Here is a 17,861-nt window from a genome sequence, read left to right as displayed (position 1 = left end):
GGTTTACAAAGCAAGTGAGCTCCCCTTCGGCCCCCCACTGAGGTATTCGGCCCCCCACTGAGGTATTCATCAGCAACCAGATCATCTCACCATGACCCGTGTGAACTGTTATTTCCATGTGCTCACATGTTTCTTATTTAGAAACTTAAATATGGCCAGTGCCACTATGCAGAAGCTAGGGGCTTCTCCTCTTCTCAAAGTCATACAATGTTCATTCATTGAACAGATATTTACTGAACACTTACTACATGCTGGCAGTGTTTTCCAGAGCACACAGTGTGGAACCCGCTGGCACCTCTCTCAGAAAGGTCATGTGTTTGCACGGCCCTTGATAGCTGACAGCTGTCTATGGCTGACACAAAGCTGTCTATAATCAGATGAACAGCTTGTTTGCCTGTGAATGATCATCAGGTCTGGGAGGCTGACCATTTTTCCTGGATATCGTCAATTGCTGCAAGATATCAACCTGTAGGTAAATTTCTTCCCGTTGTGAGAGAGCTGTTGCACAAAGTTTCCTGTGGTGACACCGTGGTTTTACGATCCACTTCTCCTTGATTGGCAGCTTTCTTGAGTCTTTGTTTTTACTGAGAATCACTTTCTTCCTTCTGTACTTGAGCCTCCGGTCATATTGTGGTGTTAACTGGCTATGAAAACCGTTTCTCTGTGCAGACAGGGCAGACCCAAGCAGATGAAGTGACCTGATTTTCTTCTCTTGGTTAAGGAAGACAGTTATGAGCTGTGAAGGTGAAACACTGTTGTCATCGCTTTACGAGTTGGTCCTTCACTAAAACAGGTTCTGGTGGGCCTGGTGTCAATATGAATGTTAAAGCTGAACAAATAATGGAGTATAAAAGAAATCTCAAATAAACATAAAGACAGTTTAAACATTGGTGTTCCTCAAAAGGATCCTCCTCATTCTGTAAGTCTTCTATCAAAGCAAGAGAATGCGAGCAGACATTTTAACTTAGGGATGATTTCTACTGTGGACAAAAGAAGCCCTAGCTGCAGGCTTATGTTCTCATGCAATGAGCTGGCATTAACTCAGCGGTTCAATGGTATTAGAGCTGGCAAGTGCCAAATGTGCTGCTCTCGTTTATGAGGAAAGTAAAACTTCCCCCAAAGGCCCCTCCATGCCTGACTTCCCTTAATAGGTAGGTCATTACCAGGACTGGGTCACATGGCTACCCCTCCATGCAAGAATGTCTGGGAAAGTGGGCAGTGGGTGGTCATGACTGATTTATATCAATCAAAATTCATCCCCTGGGATGGGACATATTTTCACCTCCGTCAAAATTAAGGTTTTATGATCAAGAAGGAGAAGTAGGCAATGAACCATGTGTGCCCCATAGTTCATTTTCCTTGTCATTTTTGCCATCAGGAGCCACATAAAACAGGATATTGGAAAGCACTTAAGAGGACCACTATTTTCCATTTGTTCTCACTGATTCAGAGCACAGCAGACCCCAAGAACACCCACTTTGTGAGGGCATGTTCTCAGGTCGCAGTTGGTGTCTCTTCAGGGACACTGCCTCCTGTAATTCATTCCCACATAGAGACCAGTGGGCTTATCTCATGTCCCATTCTCTCTCTAAGCTTGGTTACAAAATCTTTTGATGGCTGCAGAGTGAACAGCAGAGCTTTCCTACTTGTCATAGTCAAAGGTGTCATTGTCACACCTTTTGGGGCTGGTAACAGAAGGGGACATAGGATGCTTTGTCCCCTTTTAAAATGAAAAGCAAAACAAATCTCCGAACCTGAAACATTAGCGATCCAGACATAATTCACGATGGAAAAAGTTTAAAGTTAGTACTACAGCTGTACCCAACAGAGAGAAAACCATTTTATCCCTGGTGGCAGGTAAGTAGAGTGTCTACCATTGATGTTTTATTTCAGCTTTGTCTTATGTTAACATTCTCTGGTCCTACAACATTTCCTCCCTGGGTAACAATGAATTAAAATTATGACCAGTTGGTTTATAGCCCTGTTTTGGGGATTGGAGATTGGAGGTAGTTGCAGGGATGGTGGGTAAGATGGGAGATATTGAAGACACGTTTATCACCACGTGCTTCCAAGAGGAACCTCTTCCCCAGGAATACCCTTGTGTTCAGGGCAGGTGACAGCTGCCATCTCAGTGTGTGGCACATCGTTGGCTGTTGGACAGTTATAAAAGCCTAGTGTTTGCATGACCTTTCCAGAAAGGAGGTGGGCTGAGCATTCAGTATGAGAAAAAGCCTTCTCAGGACCTAGGAAGGTTGTTAATCTCGACCCCTTTCTTACGTAATTTCCCCCTCTCCAGCAGCCATGTGGACTCAACCAAAGGAGTTCTATGTAACAAATTCTTTATTTTTCTATGTAGTGGATAAAGATTCTTATTGGACACAGAAGTTTGCAGTTATATTCCAACTGTCCAAATGGCCCCATTATTGATGTTGACAACTGTGAGCTGCCAGAGATCACCCAGAAACAAGGTATGAACATGGGCTGGACCCGTTGTAGCATGGAAGCATGCTCATCTAAACTGAAATCTAAGGGGGACCATCAGCCTTACACTCAAAGAGAAAGACTGAGACCCTATAGTTAAATTAGAAATGAGTGGAGGATTTGAGGGAATTCCACGGGCTAGTGATCCATTCCTAGGGTTGAAAGCATAGAAGGTACGGGGGGATAAATGGTGATGGAAGGAGACTAGACTTGGGGTGGTGAATACACAATACAACATACAGATGATGTATTACAGAATTATACACCTGAAACCTATATAATTTTATTAACCAGTGCCACCTCAATAAAATCAACAGAAATAATGAAAAAAGCACAGAGGAAGTTTTCCCTCAGGATTTATGCTCCAACTCACAGGTGAATGAAAATGCAAACTCAGGGTTTTTTTTTTTTTTTTTTTACCTTGTTTGAAACCAGCCTACAAGCTACAGAGCTATGAGGCCAGCTTCCGTGTTACTTTCCCTCCTTTTACAACCACCTAGACCGATCCGATGGGAAAGGGAACCGGAGGATCAAACTCTGGGTTTTTGTCAAAGAAGTTTTGATTGTCATTATGTCTTTTATACACTACACAGAAAGCAGTAAGAAACATGGGATTTGTGCACTACTTTTGGCTGCAGCTAATTTTAAATGAAAAATAAAGGTGGTGCCGGTCCCCTTCCTCCTTCTTTCCTAATATACCTACAGGTTTGTTATTTACAGGTGATAATTATGTACATTATTTCCTAATATACCTATAGGTTTTAAATTTATGAGAGAACAATAATTGAAAAAAATAACTGAATGACAAAAAACAAAACCAAAATCACACGCAAACAAAACACCTGGTGTTTCTGGAGTCTCGTTTGTCTCAATTCCATCAGCGAAGTTTTCCCTTCTCTGCCTTGCAGGTGAAAATCCTAGAAAGGCAGAAAGAAGAAATCCTCTTTCTGTAATTCCAGAAGTCCATGTTTCCAATATTGATGGACCTGACTTAGCTTCCCCAGGAGCCTCGGCGACCTTGACTCCACCTGCCTGCCGTGGCTTGTGGGGCAGGTTTACCAGCCAGGACTGCTTGCGAGCTAACTCCGGGACTGCAGGCCTGTTCAGCTTTCGCCGGAAAGCTTGCACTAGAGGCTTTGTGGAAAAGGATGTTGTGGGTGGAAATTGTCAGTTTTAAGCTTTCTAGACTCAATTATCTTACTTCTATTGTATGTTATTTCCTGAAATGAGCTTTTACAAATGTGGTTTCCAGAATCATTTTAACTTGACCTTTGCATGGAAATCACTTTCACCAAGAACCTTCCTCGGGGAGGAGCCTCAGCAGCGGTTGTGTTGTTAAGGCCTCCCAGTTCACAGGTGAAGAAATTGAGGCGGCTCTCTTGGGGAGGTCATTAGGCACGGTAAGGGGGAATGTGCAATGAATATTGAGATGAGGCTTGTGGTATGTGTCTCCTGTGCTTTAGGTCATTACCTTTACCCCTGATATGGCCATGAATAATGCCATTTCCTCAGGGATCTTTTCTACTAAGCTGGTTTAGGAGGAATTTAAAAAATTAATTTTTTTTTTCATTTTGCTAAGCTGGAATGTTGCTACTGTTGGGGAAATATAATTAAAAACCAAATCATCTCCCAATGCAGAAATCCTCGCTGCAAAAGTAGTCGGAAAGAAACCAGTTCTGCTACTGAACAGGCACCAGACCAGAATGTGATGTGCTGCACAGGCAGTCTGCTAAGCGAGTGCAGACAGGAAGGAATCTCACTGCCCTATGGAGCCGAGCATACAACCCAACACATAGATGTTTCCAGAGAAGCGACAACTAGTCCTCAAGGAAGGGGTCCTGTTGGTGCCATTTGTCACACATAATTTATCCTAACTTTACCTGGTCACTGGGGTGACCATCTGTGTTACTGGCTTTGTCCAGAGAAAAACGAACCTCCTGTCTTTATGACAGGAAGTAGCTTTGCAAATTGGAGCAAGGCACCCACCAAAGTTGGCCTGCTACCTTCCCACCGAAACTGGGGGGGAAAGGGTGCTATTTCCCTAAATACTTGCCTTCGAAGAGATGGCTTCTAGGTCCTGGAGAAAGGCGTTCTTGGGCCATAAAGCTGACATAAGGCCTGTGTGGTTTCCAAAAGGATTTATGTACATTTCAAAGAGAGGAGAAAGTACTCACAAGGACAAGTTTTCTAAAGTAAACAAAGAAGAAGGAGATGGGAGAAGTCTCTTCTGTTATTTCAAAAGGGAGAATTCGGCTTCTTATTTTTAATTATTTGTCCTTACATTAGTCCTACTCACGACTATAGGCACCAACCCCAAGAGAGCTTCTGAGAGGAGAGGCTGTGCTTTTAGGCTTTAGCATGTGTTAGAGGAGGACATCAAGGAGACATGACCACAGGTTGACCCTCAGTTGGACCTGGGACATCTGTGGCTCCTCACCCCGACCCTGTCCATGGAATATATATTTGCCCCACCCTTCCCACAGCTGGAGCTGTTTTCAAGGATTCAGCCTCAAGAGAGTGATGTGTTGTTGAAACCTTGTGGACTGAATCCATGACTGAACCTAGTAAAGGCCTCTGTATAACTTCAGATTCTGGTGGGTAGGTGCAGGGATCTACCCATTTTGTGGTTGCCCAAGACAGCTTCCTAAGTTCTCTTGCTTATTAAACCTGCTACCTACCTGTCTGGAGTGGTCTGCCTCTTTCTCAGCATCTCCTTGCCCTCTGTGTCCAGGGTCAGTTTCACATTTCACCTGGGAAGCGCCTGAGTTTTCAAGCTAAGAGCATGGAGAAGAATTAGACGAGAAACATGTTTAAGTGGCAGAATCCTGGACTCTAATCTCTAGTCTCAGCTCCATAGGGTCTAATTCAGTCTGTCTGAAAAGAACTCAGGCACCTGAATTTTTAGCAATTCCCAATGTGAATTTAATACAGACGGGCCTCAGATCACAAATGGAAAAACCTGAGCAGAGTGGACTGCTGTCCGGCGTCAGACCAATCTAGCTTTACCTTATTACTAGTGGCACAGTCCTCATGAACAAGGAAATTCACTGGTTAGAACTGAGTGAGGATGACAAGGCTGAATGTCAAATGCCCTAAATAGTGCCTGAGTGCAGTAAGTGCTCAGTAAATAGTAGCTGCCATTTGTATTAATATGTAAACCATCAGCCTCAATTATATATTTAGACATGGACGTCCAAACTAAAGAAAGTCCACATAAACTCTGAGGTATCTGTGCAATTTAACAGGTGGATCTGACCTCCCGAACGCATTATATTGGACTTTTGTTTTTTGCAAGTACCAGAAATGAACTTGAGCTAGTATAAACAAGACCAGAAAATGAAGCATTTACTAAAAGGATCCCAGGTGTTGTCAGGAATGTGTGGCTAGGAATGTGCTGAATGTTTGGGAGATCTGGGAGGCCCAGCACCTGTGCTGGAGGCACCTTCTGCTGTCTCCACTTGTTTCTGAGAAGCTCCTCCATTCTCTGTCCACTCTGTAGACTGCTTCCTGCCTTGAGTGTGAGCCTCAGGCCCGGGTTGGGGTGGGAGCCTGCAAGTTGTTGCTGGCAACTGTGAAGTGACGAGCATGAAGACGAGATCCAGGAAGCTCAGGGTGGAGGAGGGAAAAGAGCAGCCTTGTGGAGGCACCGCGTCAGCCCTGGACTGCCCACACTGGACCTCCTGTAATATGAAGTAAATATACCCCTTTCTGTTTATGGCACCCAAATCTTGGCTTTTCTGCTGCAGTGGCTGAGCATTCCTCTTAACTGAAATGGGCATTTGGGTAGTTAGAGTCACGTAACTGTTATTCCCCAGCAGCACCGGGATAGTTGCACTCGTTCTCTTCTGGCCACGGAGGAGAAATTGTGTCAGACATTGTTTAGGGGAAATTGTGCCTGTTCCTAACTTGATTTGCTTGTAGTGTCTCAGGGCACATGTGCAGCCTACGTCTGTGAACTGAGGCCCCTGTGGACGGGGTTCAGCCTGTATTTCCTAGTCATGACTGAGAGGCAGTAGAGGACTTCTGCCAACAATGTGCTCCCCTCATCCTTACACTGTGCCCTGCTGAGCGTCTCACCTCCTGACAGGCTTCCCTGAGACCCCTGCCAGATCTGGTCCCAGTAGGCAGTGCTGCTCCTCTGGGGAACCACTTTTGCCCTGCACAGTTAATATTTCTGTCTTACATGCTAGGGGCACTCATGTCTAGCTGAGGTAATGCATGCACTCTGTAGGAGGTGTCCTGGGGAGATGGCACCAGGGTTAGGTACCCCACTGTTCTTTCATAGTATTTGTTTTTTATTTTATTTTATTTTATTTATTTATTTCTAGAGAGGGAAGAGAGGGAGGGGGAGAGAGAGAGAGAGAGAGAGAAACATCAATGTGTGGTTGCTGGGGGTTATGGCCTGCAACCCAGGAATGTACCCTGGCTGGGAATTGAACCTGGGACACTTTGGTTCCCAGCCCGCGCTCAATCCACTGAGCTATACCAGCCAGGGCTCATAGTATTTGTTAAACACAAATTATTTCCATCCCATCTGGTGCTGTGGGGTACCATTTCTTTCCCAGACATTTGTGTTTGTCTATTCATGAATGTTCTTGTCACCAGTCTCCCTCCCCATAAGCCATCTTGTTAACACCGTAACCAGGGTTCCCTTTCTGAAGGTCTCTGGCATAGAGAAGCTCAAATTCCCAGACGTGGATGGGCTCACCTTATTAAAAAGTAGATCCACACCTGTGAATATGCCTCCTCTGTCCTGGGGCCTACCCCACGTGATGGGCTAAGTCAGAGCCTGCTATCCAGGTCTGTAGGGCGGTGCTTATCCCTTGGGCCCTGCCTAGCAGGAAGAGTCTTGGAAAGGCCTGCCTGTGTTAAGCCTAAACCATGTGCTTTAGCCCCATTTAACAAAAATCTCTGCAAAGGAAAGAGGGGCAGAAGGGCACAAGTCCATCCCCTACAATGAAATGGGTCATGTTTTCTACTGTCTCTTCTCCATGGAGGTTTATGTCCTTTGAGAACATCACAGGAAAGAGAATCCAAGACAAGATTCAGGTATCCTGAGTCCTCCAGTCATGTAGCATTTAATAATACTCCAAATCTTTTCAAAGCCCTACAACCTGTTTTTAAAAAAAAGGTATTTCATCTCACCATTTCCTTGATTCTCTTTGTCTAGAGCAGGGGTTATAGACTCCAGTTTGTAACTTTTGGAGGCCAGGCAGGTGACATCAACGAGCAAAACAGGCCAGGAATAGTCATGTGGCCCTCACTGTCTCTCGTTTTTTCCATCTGTAATAGAGATGTGGGTACAGAGACACATTTCTGTCTACTGCAAGGAAGATGAGGTTAAGCTCACTTATAAATGGCAGCTGATACTTGTCCTTAGCACTGGAAAGGTTATAGGGAATGGTAAAGACTGTGGCAAACTGGACAGGGCAAGCCCTGAGTGAGAAGCTAACTATGACTCACGTGGAGTACAGGTCTGCTATTGCCAGAAGTGCTATGTTTTCAGTATAAGTCAGACACCAGATTTCTTGGAGGGAATTCCTGAGTCTGAAACATTAGTTCAGTGTTCAAAACCAAGCACTGTGTGGATCAATTAAACATGTCTGGGGCCATCAGATTATGACCTTTGACTCAGAATATAAAGCTCATGACACTTAGCTTGGCACATAAACGTCTTTGTGATTCTCTCTGCCCTGCCTCTTGCCTTGTTCCTGCTTCTCTTCATGCTTCCCATAGCTACTCAGAACTACACTTCCTGCTTTTGCCTGAACGTACCTCCCCCTTTCCCAACCCCATGCTTCTGCACAAGCTGTTCTTTGGGAATGTTCTTCGGGAATGTTCTTCCCTGGTTAATTAATTTTGTAAATAATTCATTCTTAAAAATCCATACCAAAATCATCTTTCCTTTTCAAATCTTTCACAACCTCCCAGCCACCTTCCAACTAGACAAAACTCTAGTGTCATATCTCTCTCTCCCTCTTTTTTTTTTTGGAATAATGTACTCAGTGTTCTTATAGAACTTATTAGAGTCTCTCAGTTGCATGTCTGCCTTCCCAGCTCATCACCGAGGTTGTCTCTGTGTTCCCGGCATTCAGCGTGATGTTTGGCCCTGGTTCAGTGCTCAGTAACCATCATTGGAATAGATAAATACACAGATTCACCATGCACCACACGTAGGATAGATTTAATTTTCTTGCAAGATGCCTTCATATTTGTTGCAATATTTGTGTATGACATTAGTGATAACTTGGGTGGCACACATTTTGAATGGTCTACTGTAGACTGTACAATGTAACTAATCTGTCTTAGAAGTATTTCCATGTTGCCAGCCTCACAGGGTGATACTATTATTTTCCAAAGGAAGACATCTGAAGTGGCATCCTTACTCCTGAGCAAGAACATCAAAGAGTTAATGCAATAGCTTCATACTTTGTTAAGGGCTTGTGTGGTCAGGCAGGGATAAGAGAGGGAGGAAGGATGATATGGGGATGTGTGTTTTACACCACTCTTTCCAAAACCATGGCAGGATTAACAGGGGATTTAAAACAAGAAGGGCTACACGTGCTGTATTCATTGACAAAGCAGTAAAAAACAGTTAGCTGAGAAATTCCATTTGCATTTAAGTTTACAAGTCTAAGTACATTTTTAAGCCCTCCCTCTGGCCACCCATGCCACTTGACATTTTTCTCATCTGACAGCTTGGAGACAGGAATTTTGTAAATGTCTCTCTCGGGGTTAGTTTTAAAATAAAAGGAAAGCGTGCTAAGTGCAATGGCTAAATTATAAATTTAATCAAACCTGTAATTTAAATCAGCCCCAAATAATAATAGGCTGAAAGCTTGTCAGGCTGCGTTGGGTCTGGTTTGTGTTACATGGATTATGACAACAGAACCACAACGCGTAGCCCTTTAAGTGCTTTTGCCCATTAGCTTCATCAAGTAATTGCAGGCCTGTGAGCATCAATAATGACGAAGGCTGACACCTTGGGAAGAAGTGAATCTTTCCCCTCACAGATCTGGCAGGAAAGAAAAGTGTTGTGATGAATGAATGCACTGCGAGCATGTGGGTGTTTGGAGCCAGAGAAAGGAAGTGAGATGCGTGTGCAATAGAGTAGCTTTGACTTGCTGAAATGAACACCCTGTTTCATTTCTGCATGGTTCCCTTGACTCACTCAGCCTGCAATAGTATCTCAGTAGGCCCACGTCTGGTCATCTCAGCATGAGTAGTCTTCCAAAAAATGCTATTTCTTGAACACAAAAAATAAAAAAAACAACAACACCACCTGGTGATGTGAGCAGGAAAGCAAATAGCAAGAAATCTCTGCCAGACTCTACTGCAGGGTGTCAAGCTCATTTTCACTGGGGGCCGCATCATCCTTGCAGTTGCCTTCAAAGGGCCAAATGTAATTTCAGCTGTTTAATAGTTAAGGAGTAGTTACATTTATACAGTCCTAAAATTATTTCGGCCCTTTGAAGGCAACCACGAGGCTGATGTGGCCCCCAGTGAAAATGAGTTTGGCACCCCTGCTCTAGTGGAAGCAGAAAGACACTAAGCAATGAGAAAGTACAGGGGAAAAAGCCCACCTATCTGAGACCAAGACTGTTTTCCCCAGTCATTCACTGTGAAAAATCGTGTGTTCTCCGTTGACACTCATCTTGGAAAGGTCACAGTTCTCTTTGGTTAGAAATACTCTTATAAATATTTATTATATTCCTGGAATGAACAATATGGAAATCTTTTGTTTAAGATGAGTTTCAGGCCAGTAAAGAGAATAAATATATAGCTAGATTAACTTTACATTAAAAAATGATGACTTTGGAGATTAAGTTGCCAGATACTTTTCTTTTGGGTGAAATCAATTTTGGGGAGTTTCCTCAGTGTTATTAAAATGTATGTTTTTACTGTCTGTTTAAAACTGACTGAAGGAACCACAAGAGTTTGAGTTACCTCTCAAAATTATTTTAGTCTGGCTCGGAGGGGACACCTTTTGGAGAAAGGGGGTCATACTTACAGACACTCTTAGTAGTCCTTGTCTTCAGCCACACATATCAGCCCTCAGGGCTGTGAGGTGACACTGCTGCATATGAGAATTACCTGGGGAGCTTTAAAATATACTAATACCCAGGCTTATTTCAGATTTTCAGATTTCATATTTTTCAGCAGGGAGAATGGGATGAGCATTGGTGTTATTTATTTATTTATCTAAAATTTTTCAACATTCCTTCAAGTGGTTCTAAGGGTGTTCAGGGTTGATAGCCGCTGAACCATGAAGATGGGGTGACCCACTGTTATGATATGCCTGGTAGTTGTGAATGTGATCTCCTGTAGGGTCTCTGCAGGTGTGATCAGTTAAGATAAGGTCATACGAGACTGAGGTGGGCCCTACATCCAATGTGACTGATGTAAGAAGAGAAGACACACAGACCCAAACATGCAGGAAAGATGGCCATCTGAAGACGGAGGCAGAGATGGGAGTTAAGTTGTCATGAACAAGGAGCACCAAAGATTGCCAGCCACCACCAGAAGCTAGAAGAGATAAGAAAGTATTATTCCTAAAGCCTTCAAAGGGAACACGATCTTGCTGCCACTTCGATTTCAAACCTCTGGCCTCCTCCAGAACTCTGAGAGGATACATTTCTGTTGTTTAAGCCACTCCAGTGCCTGGTAATTTGTTACGGCAGCCCTAACAAATGCTACATCTGCTGTTGAATTCATAGGAAAGATACTCAAAGGAGATCCCTCTGAATAAGATTTGTTAGATCTTAAACAGGGGTTTCAGAAAGAAATTTTGGATTGTTGGTTATGGATGTGGAACTTAGAGTGAGTGTGAAATCTAGGAAAATCCCAGGTGATCCAGGACGAACTGTTCACCCCAAACAGGTTTGAGGTTTGTCAGATCAGGTAGTCCGGAGTCCCAGATGACACTAGCTGTACCGAAGTAGTTCCTAAATTTGGACAGAAGTTGTGAACCTGCCAAAGGTGAACGGTTGTTTGTTTCCTGTATATAATAGGAAACCAGGAATCAGGTGTGGATTCAGGAGATGCCTGATGATCTGAGTCTGGTCAGCTGGACTCCTTTCAAGAAACACAAGATCATTTCTATTTTATGAATGAGAAGTGATGGGTGCCGGGACCTAAGATGAGTGAGAACACTGCTCAGGGAATTGTGGAGATTTGCTGCTCCTTGTCGTCTCATCAAAGAGCCTCTCTTAGGCCTTTTAGGTTAAACTGCCTTATGGTGAAGTCGTCATCACAGGAGCCGCCACTTTGGCTGAGCTCTTAGATCCACTCACACTGCGTTTGGTTATAGGATGAGTTGTGTTGCACTTGTGTTTCCTAGTGTCTGTCAATCATGACGATGTTGTAAAAATGTGCTAGGTTGCAACTATGACTTTTGAAAGAAAACAAATATGACTAGGGTTTCAGTGGAAGCAAAGATGCTGCTCTGAAATAATAGACCCTTCATTCTATTTAATGGAAAGTATAGACTTTTCAGAAAGGATTTTCTAATAGCAAGTGGCCCATGAATTAAGGAAAAAATTCTCATTAAATGTCTAGTAAAACTGGGTTATTGCCAAGAGGCAAAAGGTTTGCTTTCAGAGACACATTTCAAGTGCTTCATTGGGGGAAATAGTGATATTATGCTGCATATGCAGGGATCTTTAATGTCTCAAATTCCATTTGTGGTGTTATTTAAAATGAACACTCACCTGATGTAATTTTGAAAAGCCATCACAGGCCATTTCACAGACTTTTTGTAGAGACTTATTTTTGGTTAAAAGTGCTGTGAAATTTGGCCAGGACTGGGGGCAGGCATTCTTGAAGACCAATATTTGTCTTTATTCTTGGTGTGGCTTTTCTATGCCTGGTCATCTTCCCCTTCTCAAGTAAAATAAGAATAAGAGGATAGACTTAGCCTCTGAGGAATATTCAAAAGATGCAGTAATAGCTATAACACATTATTCAATTTAAAAACCAAAAGCATTATTTTTGCAGAATACTACTACTAACCTGCAGCATGTAACTTCAAGGCACCCCATTCATAATTACCCCATTAAATAAATGAGACCACACTTGCCTTTGAACTGGGCTGGAAGCTGCACTGATACTCATAATGCTGTCTGCTCTCTTTTTGTATTGTGTGAGTCCAGATTATGAGTCTCTTCCTCACATGTCAAAGACATTGCTAGCTTGGTTCTTTTTGGCAACAGTGGCTTTGGCCATAAAGGTAAATGGGGATACACTGACTGCCAACCTCATTAGGCAGCATTGATTGCTCTGGACACCTTCATCAGTGTTCCACTGACCTGTGTTTCTAAGAGTGATCGATGCTATGTCGAAAGGCTACAGAATGTTCTCCAAAGCCTTTCCTTTTTCTGAGCAAGAGATGGTGGTGGAAACTGTATCTCTGATTTTTTTACTTCTATCATAGCTGAATCTGCCAATGCTACTGAGTTTTAGATTCTATTTTAACTTGACTTTGTGCAATGCAAAAAACCCTCTATATTCAAAAACCATTGTTACAAAATAATAGATAAGTCCAAGGCAGACAGTCCTCCCCTAGCACACAACTTAATAAATAAACCAGGCAAATCGCTGCATACTCATACTGATTCTTCCTGACAAATCCATTCTATTCAGTGTTTTAATTTCCCCAGTGTTCACAGCCATGCTGGCATTTTCAAGAGATAAGCCCACACACATTTTCTTTGGGAAAAAATAAAAAGGTTTAACTAAAGCAAAATGTGTTCTGTGGTAAATCATTATTTTCAAGCAGTGCCCTTTGTTTCCTTGTTTTTTGGATTATCAAAGGGTTGACACTTAATCCTGTAGAGAGCATGGCCGCTCATCACACCGAAACTGGGGCCGTCTTACTGTGAACAACTGATTTCCTCCCCCTGAAGCTCGTGCCACCCAGGAGGATTGGGGGAACCCAAGTCTCCAAAGTAGAAACAAAGGGGAAGACTTGTCTAAGATTACCTTAGTAACAAGCAGCTAATTATAATATTAATCAGCATACTACTCTCCTTTTTAGCATTGATTTCACTCTTAAAACCAAGGGATATTATGAAAAAAAAAAAAAGTTTCCAGTTGCCTAAGCTCAGAGACTGAACTAGGAACTGATGCCTTTGCAACAAGGAGTCTGCCATCCCTTCACTGGCAGAGCCTCTCTCTGAAGGCCGCCGGGCTGGGCAGCAGACTCTGCTTTCGAGCACACTTTTTCTTACTTGCCCTGCACAGGGTCTTTCACGCCCCCTCAGTGTTTTGAATTGAGCTCTTAAAACTGCTCCTGCCAATGACAGTCAAAGTCACCTGCTAGACAAGAAAGAAAAATAAAATCTTCTCATTACTTTATAGTGCTTTATATAAAAGATGTTCAAGAAATTGAGAGTAAAGAATTTAGTCTATATTTCTGGACTATTAGGAATATAAATCCTTTCAAGTCCCCATTTTTAGCAATAGGTTTTATGTATATATGGAATCTTGGGTATCTACCATTTATCTATCTATCTATCTATGTACCTACCTACCTACCTACCTATCTGGTCTCTGTGTGTGTGTATGTGAAAGAGAGAGAGACAGAGGTAGAGAGAGAGGGAGATAAGGAGAGAGAGAAAGAGGGGGCCAGCATATGGGCATCAGTGAAAAGAAACTGGAGAGGGTGGAGGTGTTCATGTAAAAAAAGACTCAGCTATTTCTCATAAAGTTAAACTTTATAGCTACCTTGCAACTCAGCAAGCCTATTTCTAGGTATTCACCTGTGAGAAAAGAAGGATGTATTTACCAAAAGACTGGTGTAAGAATATTCAGCACAGCTTATTTATTATAACCTCAAACTGGAAACACCCCAAATGTCCATTATCAGGAGGTAAAAAATAAAACTGTGGTATAAGCACATAATAAAGTGCAGGTACATATAACATGAATGAGGCTTGAAAACATTATTTGAATAAAAGAAATCAGATTCAAAATGGCGCACACTGTGTGCTTCCATGCCCATGAAGCTCTAGAACAGGCTGATCTGTAGTAACAGAAGAACAGCAGCTGCCCCTGGTAGTGGTGGTTGGATGGACTGAAAGGGGCATGATGGGACTTTCTGTGGTGACGGAAATGTTTTACGTCTTGACCAACATTACGGTAACATGGATATATACAATATTCAGAACCCATCAAGTATATATTTAAAGCCTATGCATTTCATTTTATGTAAATTATCACAATTTGAAAAGAGAAAAAATAGTTCAGATTTTCTGTTGTTCAGGTCCCTAACTGATTAATGTGGCATCAGTCAGCTCATTAGTGGATTATTACAGTGTGGAAAAATTTTGTTCTCAACCTAATGGTTTGTTTAACTGTGCTCACCAGGAACTCTTAATCAATCAAAGGGATTTTAAGATTCTAATGACTGGTTTTAGTAGTGCAGGAGGACACACCGACACAACCAGTCTTTTTCCAGGATTGATACATGCTGTTCTGATAAGCACAGGAAACGTCTGTTCAAGTGGCCAGACGTTAGAGCAAAGTAGGGTTTTGGTGAGTGAAATCTTCTGATTTCTTTTCTTTTTTTTTTCTTTTAAATTTTATTTTAATTATTGTTCCAGTACAATTTTCTATCTTTTACTCCCATCCCGGCCCACCCACCCGGCCCTCCCGACCTCCCTCCCATTCCCACCCACCCTTAGTTTTTGTCCATGTGTCCTTTATACTTGTTCCTGTAAACCTTTTCCCTTTTCCCCTGAAATTCCCTCCCCTCTCCCTTCTGAACACTGTCAGCCTGTTCTGTATTTCAGTGTCTTTGGTTATATTTTGCTTGTTTCTTTGTTTTGTTGATTAGGTTCTTATTAAAGGTGAGATCATATGGTATTTGTCTTTCACTGCTTGGCTTATTTCACTTAGCATAATGCTTTCCAGTTCCATCCATGCTGTTGCACAGGGTAGGAGCTCCTTCTTTCTTTCTGCTGCGTAGAATTCCATTGTGTAAATGTACCATAGTTTTTTGATTCATTCATTTACTGATGGGTGCCTCGGTTGCTTTCAATACTTGGCTATTATAAATTGTGCTGCTGTGAACATTGGGGTGCAAAGGTTCTTTTGGATTGGTGTTTCAGGGTTCTTAGGATATAATCCTAGCAGTGGAATTGCTGGGTCAAAAGGCAGATCCATTTTTAGGTTTCTGAGGAAGTTCCATACTGCTTTCCATAGTGGTGTACCAGTCTGCAGTCCCACCAACAGTGCACTAGGGTCCCCTTTTCTCCACAACCTCTCCAATACTTGTTATTTGTTGCTTTGTTTATTATGGCCATTCTGACTGGTGTAAAGTGGTATCACACTGTGGTTTTAATTTGCATCTCTCTGATAGCTAGTGATATTGAGCATGTTTTCATGTGTCTCTGGATCCTCTGTATGTCCACCTTGGAGAAGTATCTGTTCAAGTCCCTTGCCCATTTTTTAATTGGGTTGCTTGTCTTCTTAGAGTAGAGTTGTGTAAGTTCTTTGTATATTTTGGAGATTAAACCCTTGTCTGAGGTATCATTGGCAAATATGTTTTCCCATACAGTTGATTCTCTTTTTATTTTGATACTGTTTTCTTTAGCTGTGCAGAAGCTTTTAATTTTGATGAGGTCCCATTTGTTTATTCTTTCCTTTATGTCCCTTGCTCTAGGGGACATATCAGTAAAAATGTTGCTGCATGAAATATCTGAGATTTTCCTGCCTATGTTCTCCTCTAGGACTTTAATGGTGTCACAGTTTATAGTTAAATCTTTTAGCCACCTTGAATTTATTTTTGTGTATGGTGTAAGTTGGTGCTCGAGTTTCGTTTTTTTGCATGTAGCTGTCCAGTTCTCCTAACACCATTTGTTGAAGAGGCCATTGTTACTCCATTTTATGTTGTTGCCCCCTTTGTCAAATATTAATTGACTGTAGAGACTTGGATTTATTTCTGGGCTCTCTGTACGGTTCCATTGGTTCATGTGCCTGTTTTTATGCCAGTACCAGGATGTTTTGATTACAATGGCCTTGTAATACAGTTTGGTATCAGGTATTGTGATTCTCTCCTACTTTACTCTTCTTTCTCAATATTGCAGCAGCTATTCAAGGTTGTTTATGGTTCCATATAAATTTTTGAAGTGTTTGTTCTATGTCTGTGAAATATGCCATTGGTACTTTAATAGGTATTGCATTGAATGTGTAGATTGCTTTGGGTAGTATGGACATTTTGATGATGTTAATTTTTCTGATCCATGAACATGGTGTGTGTTTCCATTTGTTTGTGTCTTCCTTAATTTCTTTCTTCAGTGTTGTGTAGTTTTTTGAATATAGGTCTTTTACTTCCTTGTTTAGGTTTATTCCTAGGTATTTTATTTTTCTTTTTGCTATATCGAATGGAATTTTTTTTCTTGATTTCTGCTTCTGCTGTTTCGTTGTTGGTATACAAAGATGCCTTTGATTTCTGGGTGTCGACTTTGTATCCTGCTGTTTTGCCAAATTCATTTATTAAGTTGAGCAGTTTTTTGGTGGAGTCTGTAGGATTTTGTATGTACACTATCATGTCATCTGCAAACGGTGTTTGTATGCTGTTTCTTTTTGATTTGTATGCCTTTTATTTCCTTTTCTTGTCTGATCACTGTGGCTAAAACTTCCAATACTATATTGAATAGAAGTGGTGAAAGTGGACAACCTTGTCTTGTTCCTGATCTTAGTGGAAAAGATTTTAATTTTTGCCCATTGAGTATGATGTTGTCTGTAGATCTCTCATATAGGGCCTTTATTATGTTGAGGAATGCTCCCTCTATTCCCACTTTGCTGAGTATTTTTATCATAAATGGGTGCTGTACCTTATCAAATGCTTTTTCTGCATGTATTGATATGATCATGTGATTTTTGTCTTTGCTTTTGTTTATGTGATATATTACATTTACTGATTTGCGAATATTGAACCATCCTTGCATCCCTGGGATGAATCCCACTTGGTCATGGTGTGTGATCTTTTTCATGTATTGTTGGATGCAGTTTGCCAGTATCTTGTTGAGGATTTTAGCGTCAATGTTCATGAGTGATATTGGCCTGAAGTTTTCTTTCTTTGTTGTGTCTTTATCTGGTTTTGGGATTAGGATGATGCTGGTTTCATAAAAAGAGTTTGGGAGTCTTCCATCATTCTGGATTTTTTGGAATAGTCTGTGTAGGATAGGGATTAGCTCTTCCTTAAATGCTTTGTAGAATTCACTGGTGAAACCATCTGGTCCAGGCCTTTTGTGTGTTGGGAGTTTTTTGATTACTGCTTCAATTTCTTTTGCTGTTATTGGTCTGTTCAGGCTTTTTGCTTCTTTTTTATTGAGTTTTGGAAGATTATATTGTTCTAGAAATTTGTCCATTTCACC

The 17,861-nt window shown here is 41.8% G+C and overlaps 1 pseudogene; it reads right to left on the bottom strand.

Annotated features, from left to right (window-relative positions):
* Positions 1-2,900: 2,900 nt before the first annotated feature.
* Positions 2,901-3,012, bottom strand: LOC114501181 (annotated as a pseudogene).
* Between the last annotated feature and the right edge of the window lie 14,849 nt (positions 3,013-17,861).

This window comes from Phyllostomus discolor, chromosome 6 (assembly GCF_004126475.2).
Source record: "Phyllostomus discolor isolate MPI-MPIP mPhyDis1 chromosome 6, mPhyDis1.pri.v3, whole genome shotgun sequence".
Classification (NCBI taxonomy): Eukaryota; Metazoa; Chordata; class Mammalia; order Chiroptera; family Phyllostomidae; genus Phyllostomus; species Phyllostomus discolor.
The sequence above is the reverse complement of the archived record's forward strand: the minus strand, read 5'-3'. Positions and strand labels throughout refer to the sequence as shown.